This window comes from Canis aureus, chromosome 25 (genome assembly GCF_053574225.1).
Source record: "Canis aureus isolate CA01 chromosome 25, VMU_Caureus_v.1.0, whole genome shotgun sequence".
Taxonomy (NCBI): domain Eukaryota; kingdom Metazoa; phylum Chordata; class Mammalia; order Carnivora; family Canidae; genus Canis; species Canis aureus.
The window spans coordinates 11,029,593-11,051,971 of record NC_135635.1 but is presented as its reverse complement, the minus strand read 5'-3'; the positions used below and the strand labels follow the sequence as shown (position 1 = coordinate 11,051,971).

The following is a 22,379-nucleotide window of genomic DNA, read 5'->3' as shown; positions in this document are numbered from 1 at the left end:
TACTTCTCTTTCCCAGGGCACTGTTTTATTGTTTTTTTGTTTTTTTTTTTTTGTATTTTTGGTTTTTTTTACCTTAAAGATTTTATTTATTTTTGCATGAGAGACATAGAGAGAGGCAGGGACACAGGCAGAGGGAGAAGCAGGCTCCATCCAGGGAGCCTGACACGGGACTCGATCCCTGGTCTCCAGGGTCACGCCCTGGGCTGAAGGCAGCGCTGGTTTAAAGATTTTGCTAAAAGCTTCTGCAAAGCAGTATTCACTTCTAATATTTAGTCTTTCTGGCCGTCGAACACTGTAGGCCTTTAAGGAACGAGAAGAGGAAAGGACTACTTCTGAGGGCCTATATATGGAAGAGTGGAATTGCTTCTTGATGTTATGCTCATACATGTCTGTCTAGGTTTTGCCTGGTTGGCATGAGAACATTAATGGTTCAATATCTGGATGTTCTGAAGGCACATCATTAAGCCAAGATGCTCTATAGTCAGGAGAGGGTAGTATGTGTCAAGGGTGGATTAAAGGCTCTTTACCCTGGATTCTGTTTAGAGTTTAATGTTCAGAGATTGATCACCTCTGTGGTGACCACTCCTGTGGCTATCCCTGGACACCGAACAAAAAAGAGTAATATTAGTTGAAGTCATCACAATATCTTTAAAAAATCATGGTGTTGAATCTTGATGTTGAGTTAGTAGTAGTAAATGAACATGTTAGCTTTAAAGTTAGGGTTGTTTAGACATTGAGTGGGCAGATATCCAATACATGACTGGACGTTTGCATTTTTTAGTTGCTAGAGATTCCTTTAACCTTGGTGAAAGCCAAAAGAGAGGAAATAGCATTCAAAGAAGCAGAACTTAAAATGAAAAACACATGAGGTAGGCATTCTCTGTGGAACTGAAGCATGGAACACTGACTAGGAACGTGGTGGTGTTTACCCTTGCACACCTTGGCCCAATCACTCAGAGGAATGCCTGATGTTAGATTGTCCATGTGTAATAAGCACAATGAAAAAGAGATAATTATCAGGCAGTCAAATTTCACATATAGTTTTCCCAAAATATAAACATTTTGATCATATATATGTATCTGAAGTGTTCTGTGAATTTATTAATAGCTGTGAAATTAGTATGTATCTTTCATTGTGTCCATTTACAGACATCAAATTAAAAGGTCATTAATTTCTATGATCTTTCCATATTGGATAAGCAGGGACCTGCATAACAAAAGGCATGTATTTATAATTAGATATGGGAGATTTGTTATAAGTGGCTCTAACTGCCTTGTAGTAGATGTTATTCTCTATTAAAATTACTTGTACTTTTAACTAACATTTATTGTCTCATATAATGATGACATCGACATTTAAAAAGGAAAACAAGTCAATTACCCATATGAAAATTAATCTGCTGAAATTAGATTTTAAAGATAAATCCCAAAAGAATTATCTGTCACTCTGCAGGTAGAGTAGGAATTGCTATTAGGAACTAAGCATATATTTTTAAAACTTCATGATGTAATAGTAAAGTTTTTCTTTCAGCACAAGTATATTATGACCCCTTCCACTAATATTTTTGCCTGAAATTTATAAGCAAAAATATGATTTTTATAATAAAGTTAGTAAATTTAATTCATTGCCCATTATGAAGTTTATATAACTGAACAAATGAACTACTGGGTTCTCATTAAAGGAAAAGTCAGTTCTATATATAAAAGGAAATGCTAGTTCTTTCATCTTTGCCTCGTTTTCCAGTCAAGGATGAATGATGAGACTTTTAAAACTACTTCACATGCCCTTATTTATCATGTTTTCAATGTTGGTTGCTCTTTCACTCTCCTCCATGTTTGGTGAAACCCTACCTATCCTTCAAAGGCCAGTACAAATGTCATCTTCTCCAGAAGGACTTTTTAAGGAAGGACTCATCTTGCCTTCCTATGAGTTCCCTTTGCCCTAAACCATAGCACCAGCAGCACCTATGACAAAGATATGCTGTCTGCTATGGTTTCTAATGAAGATAGGGATAGCACTTCACCATATTTGTGGACCATTGGGTGATACAATGCCCATCACAAAATGTTTGACTTAAATAATGAAACATAAAATAAGTCAATGGTTTTTAGATATGTTTCAAATGAAAATACCATTATTTTCCTTCTAACTCAAGGAAATAATAAATTTTACATCAAAGAAGAAAGCATTTATTGTCTTCATTTCCTAACTGATGGGATCCAGGCTTAAAAGCTTATATTTTATTTTGTTTCTCTTGCTGTACTGGCTTTGGGAATAGATAAAAGACCAAATGGCTACATATCAGCAAGTTTATGGAAAAATTACCTATTTAATTTGCCTAAGATGGGCTTTACTGTCTCCAGTTTTGCTTACAACATGGCTCCTGATACACTACTGCTCAAAACAATTATAACAATTGACGGTAAAATATCTGGTACCAGTAGCATGATACAATTGAGCTTTTGAGATCAGCTTTATAAAACCTTAAGGAACACTGTTTATTGTGAAGTTTGTCCTTATTTTGCTTTCATGTAAAAGATATAAAACATGAATAGAATTTTGAAGATATAATAAATCCTATATTTATTTTTCCAGTGACTTTATTTATGTGTATATATATTTTATATACCTGTGACTTATCTGTTTCAAAATTTAAAATGTTTTTGTTAGAGAAATGGTCTAGGACACGGGGAATAGTATAAGAGTTTTCAGCTAAAGAAATCTTTTTTTTTTTTCAGATGAATGGAATTTTTTTTAATTAATTAATTAATTTATGAGAGACACAGAGAGAGAGAGGCAGAGACACAGGAGGAGGGAGAAGCAGGCTCCATGCAGGGAGCCCAATGTGGGACTTGATCCTGGAACTCCAGGATCACACCCTGGGCTGAAGGTGGTGCTAAACCACTGAGCCACCCAGGCATCCCTGAATGGAATATTTTACTTTATTTAAAACAAATTTTTCAATGCTTGCTATGTTTCAGGAATTGGGATTTTGCTGGGATCACAAACATGAATATGATAAACATACCATCAACAACTTGAACTCATTCCAGTGAAGGTAAGAAACTGAAAATAGATAAACGAACAAATATTCATGAATTATAACACCGAAGAAGAAGAAAGTTTTTTTTTTTTTTTTTTTTTTTTAAGCATCTCATATAGAAAATGTCTGTTTAGGGTGAGAGGTCAGTGAACCATTGACAGTAGAGGAGTCAGGTATATGTGGGTGGGGTGGCGATGAGTGGCTTTTAGGTAGTGGAACAGCATGAGATAAAGCCCTGAGGTGGGGAAGGGTTTATTTGAATTATTGGGGGTAGGGGAGGGAGTAGAGTGAGCCTCAGATAATGAGCAGAGGGTAAATGGCATGAGACGAGATTGAAGCAATAGATAGCATCAGATTGAGGGGCCAGATAACGTTGGACTTGTCAGCTGGGATTAGTAATGTGCACTTTGTTCTGAGTGTAATGTGAAGCCTTTGCATGATTAACCAACGTAGTCATGTTGTCTGACTTCCACATTAATTTCATACAATGGGTTAGGGGTAAGGGAGCATGGATGGCAAAGGAAACTATGTTGGGGGCAGTTGCACCTGCCCAGGTCAGAAATAGTGGCATTGTTGAGTGAACTGGTAACAGGAAATGGGAAATAGTGTTCAAAACACAATGTACCTTTCAGGCGGAAACAAGTACAAGGTGCATAAGGTGCTGTTTGGATGTGGGGAGTGGAAGAAAAGAGAAATCAAGAATGATTTAAATATCTGACTTGAACCACCACATCACTGGTGATGATGTTTACTGAGATGTGGGAGATGAGGGGTGGGTAGCAATGGTGGTGTTAAGTGGTTGCATACAGTGAATCTGGGGGTCAGAGGAGGGGCCTGGCAGGAGAGGCTGGTTGACTCCTTTGGTGGTGGGGGTGATGAAGGCCTCCTGACAATGTGTGTGTCTTCTTTTCATTAGGCCTTTAAGCCTGAGGAAATGCATAGAATTATTTAGGGAGGGAGATTAGAGAAAGAGAAAAGTCATCTTGAGATCAAATTTGGGAACTCCAACATTTAAAGTGTGCAGGGAGTTGGAGAAGCTGACATTGGAGATTTGACTAGCGAAAGTCTGGCTGTATCTATAATGTTTTATCTCTAAAAAGTCCTGAAAAAACATTACAAATGAGTTGATAAGTCTAGATGACAGGTACATAGATGTCTACTCTGTATGTTCTGTAGTCTAAAAAAATGTTTGAAATACTACTAAATTTCAAACATTTAAAATTAAATTATGAAATGCTTTGCAAAAGTCATTCATAAAATGCTAGCATTAGGTAATCCAAGTCTCACAAACTCTTTTCTTTATTGTTAATGACTCTAGTAAACCACCACTGTAAATGCTGGAATTGACTAGAGTGCTGAGTTTCTTGCAATGTTAAATGATGTAGAAAATAAAGCATAGGATATAGGGTCACCTCCTAGGGAAGTTTTTGAGTCTCTGAAATGCAACTGTCTTCAATTTACATTCTCCATCTGCTGTGAGCCCTAGGTTCCAAAGCAGGCAGTGATGGTAAAGCTATCTAACCTGTCACATCATTTTCTGAAGAAGAAATTGACTCTCAGAGATGCTGATGGGCTTGCTCAGTCTCGCCCAAGACTTCACCTGGTTTCATGTAAAGACCCATTTAGGTGACATGCATCTGGGGATGGCTTTATGCTAGATTAGAAATGCATATGTTAGACTATAGGTTTAACTTACATGAAAAGCCCAATTAGGTTGTTTTATAATATGGGCTTTGATTTTAACACATCTTTGTGCTTTTTGTTATTACTGGTAGGTTGTGAGAAACTTTGCTACAAAATAAAAAGCTGTGAAATGTGTTTTGTCTTAAGCAAGCTGATTAAATAACAAAGTATATATGAAAGACAAAGGTGATTAAACACATTACAAAGGAATTTTTACCTTTTTTTGGAATTTTCACTTTTATACAAGTACTCCTTATACTATTTTAAACAGAAGATCTTCTAATATAGAAATGGCAAACAGATTTAATTAGGTATATCATCTCTAATTGACTGGTAGTGACTACTTGGGGCAAGTATTGAGTTAAGACTATGCTTGGACTCACTGGGGATATTAGAGGTCTCCAGAACCAATAGGATATTGTGTAAATCCATACACAGAAATTCATTTTAAGGAATTAACTCATGTGATTGTAGGGGCTAAGTGAGGAATCTGTACAGCAGGCCAACAGATTGGAGATTCAAGTAAGAGTTGATGTTGCAGTCTTGAGGCAGAATTACTTCTTCTGGAAACCTCAGTCTTTGCTCTTATGGTCTTCAACTTATTGGATGGCCCACCCATATTATGGAGGCTAATCTGCTTCCCTCAAAGTCTATTTTTTTGTAAATGTTAATCACACCTAAATACCATCTTCACAGCAAAATATAGACCATTGTTTGACCAAACACCTGGGTATCATAGCTTAGATTTTAAAAATGGCCATCACACTAAGGAAAGGTACAGTGACCATGAACCCCTACCGTATGTCAAGGAGGGATGTGAGGCATCATTCCAGCCATGTGTTTGCCATCCTTACCCTGGTTGTATTTAGATGTTCCTTTAGTGTAAGAAAATCCATTTTATTGACAAAACTTCAAGAATATTATTGCATGAAATGAAATAAGTCCTAAAGATTTTTAAATTTGAAAAGCAGGAAGAAAAAGACTTTCAGGCTCATGAAGAGAGTTTTCAAAAAATGTACATTTTACTTTATTGTTGCATTATTCCTAAAGATGTTTTAAATCCTTCCCATCCCATTCTATCCCACTGTATAATCCAGAGTTTCAGCCCACATTCGTTATGGGTCTCTCATTCATCCATTTGTGCTGTAAAGAGGTTTCCAATAGTAATATTTTAGAGAAATTACTGTCTGGAATTTTCAGAAACTAACCACTACTTATAGTCCCAAGATTAAAATGCAAACTGTCAAAAAACATTTAATAATCACTTGATGGATTCAGTCTACTATGTTGGTTTTAATCTTTAAAGTGATATGACACATCACAAACTTCTGGTAACTTCATCAGTGTCTCATCTAATCTAATGTGATGCACTATAGCCCAAACAATTGTTCTATTGTATCCAATAATCCCTATATTTTCGGAAAATGATGGGGGAAAGTCTCATTTGAGGAGTAGTGTCTCCTATACATTTTCGTTAGAGAAGATTCAAAATAGAATTTAAAATGGTAACCTTTGTTATCAAAACATCTTAATATAAGAGCATGCAAAAAATCTCAGGAAAAATAAACCCTTAAAAGTAAAACAATAGTTACCGAAGGAATGATACTTGGATAATATTTGAGTAAAAGCAAACCCAATAAGTATTTTCATTAGAGCGTTCCTTTTGTTCCCCTTGAAAATATTTTACATTATTGAATATCACATGTCTCCCTGAATTTCTGTTTTTAGGCACGTTTCCTGCTAGGAACATATGGAAAGGGTAAATGTCTGGAGTAAAATTTAAATGATATTATAAACTATGAGAGAGGATCTTGAAGGATTAATGCAGTTGAAAGAACTAAAACTATGTCTGCAGTTAGATTTAGACGACCATTTTGCTTATTCTATATTTTTTTATGGAAAAGAAAATGTAAAAAGCAGAACTTATAAAATCCTATTACTTTGTGTTTACATTTTGATGTTGATATCAATTTATCTTCCTGCAGATGCATAGTATTATTGTTTTGAATGCAGAAATTTCTGTGTATAAAACTGTAGAAACTCTAGTGGTGGACATTTATAGGTACAAATATGATTTCCATGAAGAACTTTCACTCAGAACATCAGTGCTGTTTTGTGACATCCTATACTCCTGGGGCTTATATCTCCTGAACAAACTGAAGCATGTGATTCTTAGATGTTAGAGGTGAATGTAGGAGTCACGGCCCAAAGTCAGGGTAGTTGTGGGCAATTACCTCAGTAAATCAGGCGTAAAATGTGCTGTTAGTATTTGGCTCATTTAGTCTTCAATGCTCTACTTTGCTGTGGTTGTAAAGACATGGCCTTTCTTTCCCTTCATGATTTAAAACTTAGACTTCCAGGGGCACCTGAGTGGCTCAGTGGTTGAGTGTCTGCCTTTGGCTCAGGTTGTGATCCCAGGGTCCTGGGATCGAGTCCCACATTGGGCTCCCCGCAAGGAGCCTGCTTCTCCCTCTGCCAGTGTCTCTGCCTCTCTCTGTGTGTCTCTCATGAATAAATAAATAAAATCTTTTTAAAAATAAAATAAAATAAAATTTAGACCTCCAGGGAACCAAAGACACTAATCCATTGCCTTCTTGTGACTACTTTTGCTTCAGAGTCCTTGCTGAGGCACAAGGAATCGATCAGTGCAGGACTCAGAGGCCAGGGCACATTGCACACTAGAGTGTGGCTGGCCAACTTGGGGGGATGCTGATATAACCGTATATTTCGTCCCATGCCAGACTGTAGGATGCACATGCTTTTAGCAGACGTCCCCATGAACCATGGAAGATAGGCTCATTAATCCCATTTTACAAGGAAGACAGCTAATTTGAGTTACTTGCCAAAGACTTTAGGAGTTTAGACCTAGGATTGGAATTCAGCCATGTTGTTGTACTCTTGTTATCATTTTCATTACTGAACACAGTGTTATACATTTTGAACTTACTCAACTTGCTAGTGACTTGCTCCATAAAAAGATATGACAAATTATATTGATCAGTGCTGGTAGACATTTAATATTTCACTGGCTCTCAAAACAGGTCATCCAAGCATTTGAATTCTTAGTATCAGCTCACAATACTGAGATAAATAGGGTACACTTGACAGTGGAGATGAAGGTCCTTTAAGTAAGAACCTGGAATGCTTTGAATTGATTTGGTTGTAACCGCAGACCTGAAATGGGTAGTCATTCAAAATTCAGGGCATATGGTCTGTAGTGCTTTTGCATACTCCTGGGTATTTATCAATTAGGATTCAGCAGCATTTTGCCTGTTCTCATTATGTAATTACATTAAAAATATTCCTTATCACAGGAAAGAAAAACCTAATTACTAAATCTTGATTAAACCTTGTGCTAGAGGCTAACCTCTTGACCAGTGACATATGACCATAACAAAAGAAAGGCAACCCAGAAAATTCATTGAGCGTTGGTCGTTCATACGACCATGAACACCCAAGAACTGATCTGGGAAATGTGTTTGCTCTCTCTTTATTTTATTCTCTTTAGTAAAATTGATTATAAATAATTAGTGGCATCAAAACCACATGATTTATTGACAACCACAATGTCTTTTCCTGCATGGATGTCTTGATTTTGCTATAAATCCAAAGCACTTCAAAATATATTCTTAAAGAAAAGATTTGGTGGCCAACAAATATGTACCAGCACATTTTCTTCCTTCTGCTTCCTCTTTATGGGGAGAGAGCGTAAGATTGCATTGGTATACAATTAGAGCATAAGTTACATTTCCATTTTTATTGAATCATATGTAACAACGAAATAAAACTTCTTTAATACTTTTCTATCTAATCAAGCCAATATCACCAGACTAGATATCTCACAAAATTATTTAAAAGCTGATTAGACATTTTTACTGGTATGCCATGGTTCTATTTATAATGAAAACTTCAGGACTGAATGTGGTCGATATTTTTATTTTCTTTATTATTTTTAGAAGGATTGGAGGCTCAGAAAGATAAAGGGAATTTTTCAATTTTTTAACCTACTAGTATCAAAAACTGTCCCTTTTCGCCATTTATAATGCATATTTTTGGTAACCAGAAGTTTGCTAAACCATATAATTTCCTTAACAATTTCTGTTATATTTTCTGCATATTCAGATAAATTCAGAAAGGAGTTGATTACAAGAAACTGTGCTCTCCATGCTTCTAAAATGTTTTATTTCTACATGAAAGTGTGCAGCTTCCTTTCCTGTGGCTGTACTGAAGTTGAAAGGTTTTTCATAGTTTTAGCTTTTCTGAAGGTATGTAGGATTAGGACTCTCTTCCTGAAAGAGTCTTTTCTTGACCATCTTATGAAAATTAGCCTTTCCCCATGCTGCTCTGGCAATTATTTTGTTTATTTTGATTTGTGGTTTATCCTACAAGATTGAAAGCTCTACAAGGGTAGAGATCATGTCTATCTGTCTTACCACTGTTTCCTCAGTGATTATGGTACAATGCCTGGCATACAGTGGGTGCTTAAGAAATACCTGGAGATGGAATGAATGCATAAGTGAGTGGTTGTATACAGGGATCCCAGCATATTGAATGTAGAATTCTATAACCATTGGCAGATGTAAGCTGAGTGACAAATAACAAACAACAGAAATCCAGCAGGCAGATCTGCTATTATTATAGCCACTTTCATTTATTAAACTGGTATTATATGCTACACTCTGTGCTACATGTTTTATTTTTCACTAATTTTTCAGTCCACTCTACAGCACTAAGGAGATATGTGAATAGGAGAAAAGGCAGAGAGGAAAGAGAGGAGCAGAGATTAAGCATATGTAGGTAATTTAGGCATAAATTATGCAACTAGCATTTGTCAGATTTAGACTTTCATTTTTTGTGTTTCTTTGATGGTGGAGAAATAGTTTTCTTTATCTTTTTACTATTTTAAATTTGGGACCTAAGAAAAGGAAAGGCACATACTCATTGTTCTATGAAATATTTTTCCACAGAGCTAATCTGGTGCCATTGCCCATGTCAGTAGTATTGGGCGATGATACCCTAGTTCACAGTTCAATTGGCAGAGGGAAGAAGCAGGTCAATGACATCCATGCATGTCTACCAGGTGGGCCATGCAAATTTCAATTTATGCCAATCAGCCAGCAGCCCTGTGTTGTTTATAGAATTAGTGAATATGATAAGAATCTGTGTTCAGAGAGGCCATGCAAGAGAGTGAAATGTATGTAACTTACAACCAAAAGCCATTCCAGAGTTATGTCAGAAAGAGCTTTGCCATTGTTCCCCCTCTACTCCCCCCAACCCCCCACTCCAATGTATGAGGGCAGGAAAAAATTAAGAGGCACATTTCCTTGTGATGGGATTTAAATGCCGGATAGGACACCTCTATCATTTTGGAACCATATAAGGAACCATAGAACCAGTTGGGCCTCAGGATGTAATCTGACACTCAAAATACATTAATACTTTTTTTTCAATCAAACAATATAAAGACCAGAGACATGTATAGATTGTACTGTGTTTCTTGGCTAGTCACTTTTGTTTCAAATCAGAAGGTTAACAGTCATTATCTATATCCTGAATTAACTTACCTATAATTCTCTACACTTGTTAGTTTGGAAAAAGGTGGATAATAAGGTCAAGGCTAAGAGGCACATAGTATCTCATCTTGCTGTCAAAATCTATTACTTAAGGGAGCCTGGGTGGTTCAGTGGTTGAGTGTCTGCCTTCGGGTCAGGTCATGATCCCAAGGTCCTGGGATCGAGTCCTGCATTGGGCTCCCCATGGGGAGTCTGCTTCACCCTCTGCCTATGTCTCTGCCTCTCTCTGTGTGTCTCTCATGAATAAATAAATAAAATCTTTTTTAAAAAATTATTATTTAAATAATTAGAAACTTCTGAAACATTAAAGTATAAGTAGTCCTCAAGGGAATAAAAAGGATTTTTCTTTAAAGGAAGAAGAGAGACAGAAAAAGAAGGAAATTGGATTTTGTGTAATTATGATGCGTCAATGTATGATCAGCTTGTTTAATAAATGTAGTACTGTAGTGGGGTGTGGTAAAAGCAGGGGCTGTGAGTGTATGGGGCAGGGGGCATATGGGTATGCTTTCTGCTTGCTTTTACTGTAAACCTAAAACTGTTCTAAAAGATGTAGTATATTTAAAAATATAAATGGATAAGATTTAAAAGTCTTTGTATGCACCAAGGTTATTGCAAGGTTTAGGACTTAGGTATTTGTATCGATTACCATATCTATAGTGATGACCACATGCAGAGTGAGGAAGCCTGACCATTCAGGTTATATCTGCTTCCTCTCTGTGAACCCCTTATCACTTCTCTGAGCTAAACTCCTATTTCAATATATTACTTTGTTCTATATATGAAAATATACTTTTGAGAAATCTGATAGGATTATGCTTGAGAATTCTGAAAGAATTTCCCACAGTTAGAAAAAAATTTCACTGTGAAGATCCAAAGGAATCCAAAACTAATCAAGTTGGGCTTTCATACACAGGGAACACTGATATAAGCTTTGGGAAGTTCAGTTCCTGAGTTCCTATAATTGGTGGGATATTCCCATCAATCATGGTGGTTCTGTCTCTATAACCTAGAGGAGACTTTCAAGGCCTGATTAACCTGGTTCACTGGAAGTTATAGATTAGGGCTATGTTTGTTGTGTTAACTTGTGAAGTTCTTGCTTTGCCTGAGGTTTCTCTGAAAAAAGAATGAGTTTGGTTAAGTTGAGAAAATCCATTGCCTCCTTTTCAACCGATTTCAATGCTTGTTTTCAATTATATGTCTTACAAATAGAACTGCTTTTTCTCTATAAATTCTTCATTCCAAATTGATTGTTACCACAAGAAACACTTATGTTCACTGGGCAGATTTTGGAATGAGGTTCATGAGATGATAAAATTATAATTTGGGAAGCATAATTTTTTATCCTTTTAAATTGGCTAGGGTTCTGGAGAAGGATATAGCAAATGGCTAGAACACATTACAACTAAAACATGAGATTTGGAATACAGGCAGACATCATTTTTTTGCACTTGCTTTTTTGTGCTTTGCAAATATCATGTGTGTGTGCGCATGTTTTCTTGCTGTTGTTTTGGCAAATTGTGGCAACCTGCATTGAGCACATCTATCAGCCATTTTTCCAACAGCACTTGCTCACTTTGTGTCTCTATCATATTTTGGTAATTCTAGCAATATTTGAAACTTTTTCACTACTACATTTGTTACAGTGATCTGTGATCAGTGATTTTTGATATTACTATTATAACTGTTTTGGGGGACCATAAATTGTGCCCATATAAGATGGTAACCACCACCTTGATTAGTCAGCAGCTATCAACATCAAGGCAAGACCCTCTACCAGCAAAAAGATCATGACTTGTTGAAAGTTTAGATGATGGTTAGCGTTTCTTATCAATGAAATATTTTCAAATTAAGGTATGAACATTTTTTTTAAACAATGCACACTTAGTTGACTATGGTCACTATGGTATAGTGTTAATAAATAAATAATAAATAAATAAACTTTTATAGGCACTGGGAATCCAAAAAAAAATCATTCATTACCTTTTTTGTGATGTTTGCTTTATTGTAGTGGTCTGGAACTGAACCCACAGGATCTCGCAGATATGCCTATATTAGGATGAGAAGGAACAAAGATGAATGCTACCCTATGGGAACTATATACTCAATTCTTTGGGAATTGTGATTTGCAGCTCTTTAAGTGAATCTAGAAATCTGGTTACTGGATAAATTATTAAATAATTTCATTCCTTGTGTATTAAAAATTCAACATTTACCAATGAATAGTTTTCAAATATATTATAATATCTTTCTCAACTATCTGTTCTAAAATAAATGTCTACTTTCCCTTTGAGTGTTTCAAAATCACACTTTAGTCTATTGTGTGTATATATATATAAACATACACACACACACACACATATATGTAAGATATATTAAAGAACTTTGAGAACTGTTTCTTGGCCCCTCAGAAACATCAGTGTCATAATAAAAATCCAACTCTTTGTAAAAGGCACTGATTAATATAGCTTTTTCCCCTTAGCTACTGAATGATTTATCAACTATTTATTGGACTTCAGAAAGGAGTTCATAAAAATGGAAAATAATAATTAAAATCCCCTGAGGGTTATTAGTTACTAGTTGACTTTCTTGAACCCATTACCTTACATAATAAAAATTATCCCTACACTGTATGTCTCTCTGTAATCTGTTTGAATGCTTATACTTACACAGTTAATCTTTTCTAAGTAATAATCTCATGTTATGTTTTTATTCTGTTATTCTCAAAAATAGAGCAGAGAGCAGGAAACTTCTAATTCTGAATCTGTTATTACATAAAACCATTTGTAAACCTCTTTCAGTTGATGCTGTTTTTATTTAATTATTACTAAGAAAGCATTTCCTCTAAAATCAGGAACAAGACAAAGATGCCTACTTTCACCACTCCCATTCAATATAGTACTAGAAGTCCTACCTAGACAAACTATGCAAGACAAAGAAATAAAAAGCATCCAAGCTGGAAAAGAAAAATTATTGCTATTTGCTGATGATATGATCTTATTTACAGAAAATCCCAAAGAGTCAATAAAAAAAAAAAAAAAAACGGTTGGGATTAATCAATGATTTCAGTAAAGTGGCAAGTTACAAAATCAACAGAGGAATCAGTTGCATTCCTTCTCACTAATGATGAGGCACTGGAAAAGAAATAAAACTATCCCATTCGTAATAGCACCAAATATAATAAAAATACTTAGGGATATATTTAACCAAGGAAGTGAAAAATCTGTGCAATGAAAACTACAAGACTTTGCTGAGAGAAATCAAAGAAGACACAAACAAATGGAAGGACATCCATGTTTATAGATCAAAAAAATAAATATTTTTAAAATGGCCATACTACCCAAAGCCATCAACAGAGTCAGTGTTATCTCCATCAAAATACCAAAGACATTCTTCACAGGAAAAACAAACAAAAAACAAAAACAAAAACAAAAATCCTAAAATTTGTGTGGTACCACAGAAGACTGTAAATAGACAAAGCAGTCCCAAGGAAAAAAAAAATTTAAACAGGTAGATGTATCACACTTTCTGATTTCAAACTATACTCAAAACCATAGTAATAAAGATAATATGGTACTGGAACAAAAATAGACATATAGACCGATGGGAAAGAATAGAGAGCCCAGATTTAAATCCTGGCATATATGGTCAACTAATATTTAACAAGGGAGCCAAGAACAGCCAGGGTGGACAAATAGTTCTTCAACAAATAGTTCAAGAAAAATTTCAACAAATAATGCCACAGAACAATAAAATTGGATCCCAATCTCACACCACTCACAAAAATTAACTCCAAGTGGATTAAAGACTTAAACACCTGATATCATATATTTTTTTTTAGAACAGAATGTAAAGAGGAAGCTCATTGATATTGTCTTGGCAGTGATTTTTTAGACATAAGGCCAAAAGCACAACAAAAGCAAAAATCAACAAATGGGACTACATCAAACTCAAAAGCTTCTGTACAGGAAAAAAACAACAACAAACAATTAGCATAATGAAAAAATAGCCTACAGAATGGGAGAAAACTTTTGCAAAGCATATATTAGACCAGATACCAAAGAACTCATACAACTTAATACCCAAAATACCAAAGAACTCATATTCAAAATACCAAAGAACTCATACAATTTAATAACAAAAACTTTATTTAAAAATGTGCAGAAGAACTAAATGAACAGTTTTCCAAAGAGGACATCAAAATGGCCAATTGCCACATGAGAAGATGCTCAACATCACCAATCATCAGGAAAATGTAAATCAAAACCACACTGAGGTATCATTTCACACCTGAGAATGGCTATCATCAGGAAGACAAGAGACAATAGGTATGGGTGAGGATGTGGTGAAAAGGGGACTCTTATATACCACTGGGAATATAAATAAACCCAACCACTATGGAAAAATGTGGAGGTTCCTCAAAAAATTAAAAATAGATCTGCCATATGATCTATTCGGCATAATTCATAGTGGGAAATATAGAAAAGATAGATCTTTGTAAATTTCTTGGAGAAGGTAGGAATGGAGTTAGGCACTGATAGATGGGTCATGTTTTAATCAGAGGAGCTATAAATCTAGTTTCTGTTTTATAGCTAGGGAGTTATAATGGCATTTTTTTTTTACAATGGCAAATTTAATTTCAGATCTTGGATTCAGTCTAGAAGTCAATGCTGTATTATATTTTAACTTCTAACTATTAATCAAGTAGGCAAGATTAGATTTAGAGAGTACAGTGAATTTAGGAACTTAAATGTATATATGGCTTTTCAAAGGGATTCCTGTTCATAAGTAAAATTTATATAAAGTTACCCACTTACAAAAGTAAAGAGAAAGTCCTAAAGAAACTGAAAAAACCATCAAGGCAAAAGCAAGTAGCAAACCATTAGGGAAGCCATTAACAATTTAACAAAAGGGAATAGGGATTTCACCCACCAAAGAGAATAAAGTATTACAGATATGATTGACATGGTTTGCAGCTATCATAGCAAAAGAGGTTGGATGGCTCCATAGGGCTGTTTCTGAATCTTTGATCTTATTACATTAATCAAAAATAATGTATGTTTATAAAGTAGCTCATGTTGCATTTTATTATACTGATGATGGCCATGTCTATTGTCCAGTGGTACAAGGGAGAAAACTGAGAATAGAGAAAAGGAAGAAAATTATGGAGCACAAAACCTTTTGGTTGGCTTAAAAAGCCATCATCCATCTTTCTAGGAAACAACAATCATTTCAGTAAATAATTTTGGGCTTGGAAGATTTCTTACAACATTTATGCAGAAAAACATTTCTCAGCATCTGTTGTGTATACAGAAGGTAAGCACTTCAGCATTCCTAAGACACTTTGTAGATACAAATATAAATCAGATCTCGACTCTGCCTCAGGAATCTTACAGTCTAGGAGGGGAAATATGTCAAGAATATGAGTACTTATGTCATAATCATGGTCCAGTTAAATACCATGGGAGTTCAGAGGAGGGAAGTCATATTCTTAATAGCTGTTTTTATGTTGGCTGGAAATAGTGTTCTTTGAATCATGGTTAAGTCTCTTCCATCTCAAAATGTAATGTTATTTTGCAACAAAAACTTAAGTGTTTTTGTTATAAAGCTTTTTACATCAGAACCAAAAATAAACCCCTTTGTTGAACCCTGTGTTAAAGGTATTTTTCTAGATTACTCTAGATGTTTTTTTTCTAGATTGCGTCTCTAGGAGTTTTTCTAGATTGCTTCTCTTCTGCTGGCAAAGTTCTTGAAGAGTCTTTAGTTCCTTTTTCCACAACCTTATCTAAAACCTATCCACCCCATGTCATCCACAAACTGATTTCCATGTCCGCCACTTTATCTGCAATCAGCAACAAATACAAAAAACTATTTTGAGTCGTTTTATTACCTTCCATGTCTTCTGCATTTAGCTCCTGATTTCTTTTTTCTTGAAACTGTTTACTCCCCTAGTATGCTAGAATTTTGAATTCTGATTAATGATTCCTTCTAAGTCTCCTTCCCAGGTCTCTTTTCCTCAACCAGTCCCTTAAATGTTGATATGCTCTACAGATTGATTCATTGTTGGATCTTTCACTTCTTTTTCTAGAAAACAACATTCCTCTATTCTTAAAGGTTTTTTTTTTTTCCTATAAATAACTTATGTCTCCTACAAAGTATTCATGTTCTCTCTTCCATAATGTAGACTTTCTAAGGACTGTATTTTTCAGACCAAGCCCCCTTGAATCCAAGAGAGAGCACAATATCAGTTCATGACAAAAGAATATAAAGAGAAAGGACAAGTCATTTCTGGGCCATGGAATTAAAAACAAAACAAAACAAAATAAAACAAAAACAAACATCTCTTCTGACTTTTGCCATCTATCGTGGGAGAAAGTGGAACTACACAATGAAAGTAACCTGGGACCTATAATCAGCATGTGACTAACTACTAGCCAGAAACATTTACAACTAATCTTTAATGTGAATCAAAAGAAAATTCTATTGTATTAATCCATTGAGATTTGGAGATTTATTTATTACAGTAGCTGACATTAATAAAGAAATTGGTCATTTGAAGTGTGGTGCTATGATTTGAAAATTTGAAATATGTGAAATTGGATGAGTATTTGGGTAGCAGGCAATAAGGAAACCAACATCACAGTATGGAAAGATTTTGATAAAGTCACATTTAGTAAAATATTTGGTAAAACTATTCCCTGTAATAATTTGGAAAGCATGCAGGACTCCTGTCTGTAGTTGTAGATTGGAAAACAGAATGTTAATACTGTTTGTTGATTGTCACTGGTTGACCTTAACAAAGTTTTAGAAGAAAAAAATGAGGTCAGACAGGTAAGAATCATTATATAATCAATAAATAAAAGAAGTAGAGAGAGCTCTCAAATACAGAATTTCTCAGGGTGATAAGACATTAATTACTTGTAGATCCAAATCAAAAAGAAATAAGGCTTTAACAGGCTTTGAGAAGATACAACAAAATAATATATAATCTGGACTTCATTAAAATTAAAACATGCTCTTTGGAAGATAAGGCCAAGAGAGTGAGAAGGCAAACTGCAGGCTGGGAGAAAATATTTACAAAAGACCAATCTGATAAAGGAGTATTGTCCAAAATATACAAAAAACTTCTAAGCATTCAACAATAAGAAAATGAACAACCCAATTAAAAAGTGGGCAAAATATTTGAATAGACACCTCACCAAAGAAGATTTACAGGTGGAAAATAAGCATATGGGAGATGCTTATCATATATCGTTAGGGGATTGCAAATTAAAATGATGAGGTACCACCACACACCTATTAACATGGTGAAAATTCAAAGTACTGACAAAACCAAATGCATTTAGCTCCTGGTGAGGATATAGAGCATAGGTGAGGATATAGAGCAATAGGAACTCTCATTAATTGCTGGTGGGAATAAAACATGACATAGACACTTTGAAAGACACTTTGGCAGTCACTTACGAAACTAAACAGTCTTATCATATAATCCAGTAATATTGCTCTTTGGTATTTACCCAATTGAAAATCTAGGTCCATTAAAATTTCTGCACATGAATGTTTTTAGCAGCTTTAGTTATAATTACAAAAATCTGAAGCAACCAAGACATCTTTAAACAGGTGAATGGGTAAATAAATGGTACAGATGGTGAAGTATTATTCAATGCTTAAAAAGGAACATGAAATATCCACCATGAAAAGATACGGAGGTGAAAGTGGAGACCTTACAACTGATATCACAGAAATACCAAGAATGCTAAGGGAGTACTATCAACAATTATATGCCAAATAATTGGATAATCCAGAAGAAATCAGTAAATTCGTAGAAACATACAACCTACGAAGACTGGATCACAGAGAAAACCTTGAACAGACTATTATTAACAAGAGATTGAAGCAATAATAAAAAAAATCTCAAAAAATAAATCCCCTGGCCAAGTGGCTTCATTGGTGAATTCTACCAAATTTAAAGAAGAATTAACACTAATCTTTTTCAAACTCTTTCAAACAATTGAAGAGGAGGGCACACTTTCAAACTCATTTCATAAGAACAGCATTATCTTCATACCAAAGCCAGAGAAGGACACTACAAGAAAAGAAAATTACAAGTTATATCACTGATGAACACAGATGCCAAAATCTTCAACAAAACATTAGCAAACTGAAATCAACAGCAAATTAAAAGGATCTTACACACTTGTAGTGAGCATAGCATAATGTATAGAGTGGTTAATCACTATGTTGTGCAGCTGAAACTAATATTGTGTGTCAACTATACTTCAATAATAAGAAAGGATCATACACCATGGTCAAGTGGGATTTATCCTTGCAATTTTTTGTGGGCTGCCAAATTAATATACAAAAATTAGCTATGTGTCTATACACTAAAAACTATCTGAGAAAGAAATTAAAGAAGACAATCTCATTTAAAATAGCATCAAAAGGATAAAACATTTAGAATTCAATCTAATCAAGGACAGATGGGTATGCTGAAAATTATAAGACCTTGGTGAAAGAGATTGAAGACACACATAAATGGAAAGATATGTCATGTTCATGATTGGAAGAATTGTTAAAAATGCCCATAGTACTCAAAATGATATACAAATTCAATGCAGTCTTTCTATCAAAATTCCAGTGGCATTTTTCACAGGAATTAAAAAAAAAAATCCTGAAATTCATATGGAATCACAAAAAACCCTGAATATCCAAAGCAATCTTGAGAAGAAAGAACAAAGCTGGTGCATCACAGCTTCTAATTATGGTCTATGTTACACAGCTACAGTAATCAAAATAGTATGGTACAGGCATAAAAAGAGACACATAGACCAATGGAACAGAATCAAGAGCCCAGAAATAAATCCATGGATAAATGATCAACTAATCTTTGGCAAAGGTGCCAAGAATACATAATGGAGGAAATAATAGGCTCTTCGATAAATGGTGCTGGGAAAACTAGATATTCACATGCAAAAAAAAATTATATTGGGCCCTTTTCTCACACTATACATAAAAATTAACTCAAAATGGATTAAAAAATTCATGCAAGAGCTGAAACCATAAAACTCCTGGAAGAAAACAGGGAAAAACCTACTTGATATCCTGCAAATGATTTTTTGGATATGACACCAAAAGCATAGGCAACAAAAACCAGTGGGACTGTATCAAAAAAGCTTCTGTACAGTAAGAGAAACAACAAAATGAAAAGACTACCTACATAATGGGGAAAAATATTTGCAAACCATATATCTGATAAGGAGTTAACATCCAAAATATATAAGGACCTCATACGACTCAATAGCAACAGACAAACAAAATCCCAAATAGCCCCGTTTAAAAATAGGCAGATTTCCTGGATAGACATTTTCCAAAGAGGACAAATGGCCAACAGGTATATGAAAGGTGCTCAATATCACTAATCAGGGAAATGCAAATCAAAAACACTGCTTCTTCCTCTCCCTCTGCTATTCCTCCTGCTTGTGCTCTCTCACTCACTCTCTCTGTCAAACAAAATCTTAAAAAAAAAAAAAAAGCCAAACCACTGTGAAATACTACCTCACATTTGTTAGAACAGCTATTAAAAGACATGAGATGACAACTATGGAGAAAAGGGAGCTCTCGTGCACTGTTGGTGGGAATGTAAATTGGTACATAGTATGGAAAGCAGAATGAAGGCTCCTCAGAAAATTAAAAATAACCATCTAACCCAGCAATCCTACTTCTGGGTATATATCTAAAGAAAATAAAATCAGTATCTCTCAGATATCTGCAATTCTGTTTATTCACATTAACCAAAGAACAACCTACGTGTTCATTGACAGATGAACAAAGAAAATGTGGTGTATATAGTGCAATATAATTCAATATACTGCAATATTGTTCAGTCATAAAAGGAAGAAAATCTTGCCACTTATGACAACATGGAGGACATTATGCTAAGCAAAATAAATTATACACAGACAAAATACTGTATGATCTTACTTACATGTGGAATCTGAAAAACTGAAACTCTTAAAACCAGACAGTAGCATGGTGGTTGCCAGGGGCTGGAACATGGAAGATATGGGGAAATATCGGTCAAGAGTATAAACTTATAAGATGAATAAGTTCTAGAGAGCTAATGTATAGCATGGTGATTATAATTAATAATACTATACTGTATGCTTGAAATTTGCTAAGAGAGTACTTAAGTTCTCACCACACACACACACAAAAGGTAATTAACGTGAGGTGATGGATGTGTTAATTAACTTGATTGTGATAATCATTTCATAATATACACATATATTAAGTTGTTATATTATACCTTAAAAATCATGTTGTACAACCTAATATAATTTTTTTACTTATAGTCATACCTCACTAAAGCTGGGGAAATAAAAGATATGGAAGAAATTTATATGTATATTGCTAGATGAAAGAAGCCAATCAGAAAAAGTACCAATTGTATGATTCCAATTTCCTTGAAAAGGCCAAACTATAGAAAAATAAAAATCAGTGATTCCCAAGGATTAGGGGTAGGAGAGGGATGAATAAACAGAGCACAGAGGATTTTTAGGGCAATGAAGCTATTCTGTATGATAATATGATGGTGGATATATATCTTATACCTTTGTCAAAACTCATGGAATGTACAACACCAAGAGTGAACCATGGACTTTTAGTGATAATAATGTGTCAATGTAGTTTGTCCATTATTACAATAGTGCCACCCTAGTGGGGGACATTGATAGTGGATGACGCTTTGTGAGTGTGGGATATATGGAAACTCTCTATAGTTTCTGCTCAATTTTGCAATGAACTCAACACTGCTCTAAAAGAATAAATTCTATTACAAATGATAATAAATAAAAATATCTAGTGATAATTTGTTTAAAAAGAGGCTACCAGGACAATAGTCCCATTAAAATTTCTTATAAAACAAAAGATCTCATCTTGGTGGTCATTACCTGATTTCTGGCAATTGCTTTAGATGGCCTAAAGGACCCACATTTAAGTTGAGAGAGGTTGGGGTAAGGGCAAGGAAGCATAGTATTAAAGGAGGCTGAGTAGGATATACTTAGGAAAAATCTTTGGGTATATTTGCTTCCATGATTAACTACCTAAATATGGGGAGTCTTAGCATAATGGTAAACATTTATGATTTTTAAATTAATGGTAATTGCTGTATCCACACTAAGCATCTTTATTGATATTTCTTTGCTTTTAACTTACTTTTCCACTACACCCTGCTTCCTCTTTCCATCTTTTTATCTAGGACATACAACCTAATATAAAAATGTTGGTGTCTCTAAGAAGAAATTACTTGAAACAAATAGATAAGATGCATATTTAGTTTTGGCAGGCATATTTATTTAGGTCAAAATAACCAAATACTGTTACTTTAGAACTAACACTGGAATTCTCAAACAGACACCAGCAGGAAGGAGCTATAAAAGTTGTGCAGGCACTAAGAAGCCCTAAAACTCATTTCCAATGTAACCATGGGGGAGAAAGGGCAAGAAAACAATCTCCCAGAGGTGGAGCCAGGAACTCATTGCTATAGAGTGATGAATGCTCTGTGTCTCTGGTCCTTTGTTTGTTTGTTTGCTTTTCTTTTGTTTTCTGAGTGGAAGTTTTTATTATAGTCTTTCTGCCCCTGTGCCAACATTATCTATTAGAGCAATGAGAGGGGAGGTAACTTGTCCTCAAGTACATTAGTTGCTGGATAATCAGGAACAATATTTGAACTTGCTGGAGAAGACTGTATGTCAGCGATCCTGAAACTTGAGCTGGATGAAGTGACCATACTGGACCATGTGGTGTCTTTGGAGAGGGAAAGGGTGTATGTAATCTGCTCATGAATTTGGTGGCTGGAAATGTGGGCTCTGGCTCTCTGTCAAAGGTTCATGCTCCACTTCCATACTTGTATTAGTCAGGGCTTTCCAGAGAAACAGAACCCATAGGATGGTGTCTGTGTGTGTATGAAATAAAGAGATTTATTATGAGGAATTGGCTCATGCAACTATGGAGGCTGTCAAGACCAAATCTGCAGTGTAGGCTGACAGGCTGGAGACCAAGGAGAACCAATGGTGCCAGTGAA

The 22,379-nt window shown here is 35.0% G+C and overlaps 1 long non-coding RNA gene across 5 annotated transcripts in view; it reads left to right on the top strand.

The window, feature by feature from the left end:
- Nucleotides 1–22,379, top strand: part of LOC144296973 (uncharacterized) — a 333,399-nt gene that overhangs the window by 148,765 nt on the left and 162,255 nt on the right. For all 5 annotated transcript variants that reach the window (XR_013363944.1, XR_013363946.1, XR_013363943.1 and 2 more), the window contains exon 3: nt 2,983–3,059. This is a non-coding gene — a long non-coding RNA (uncharacterized LOC144296973). The remainder of the gene's footprint in view (nt 1–2,982; nt 3,060–22,379) is intronic.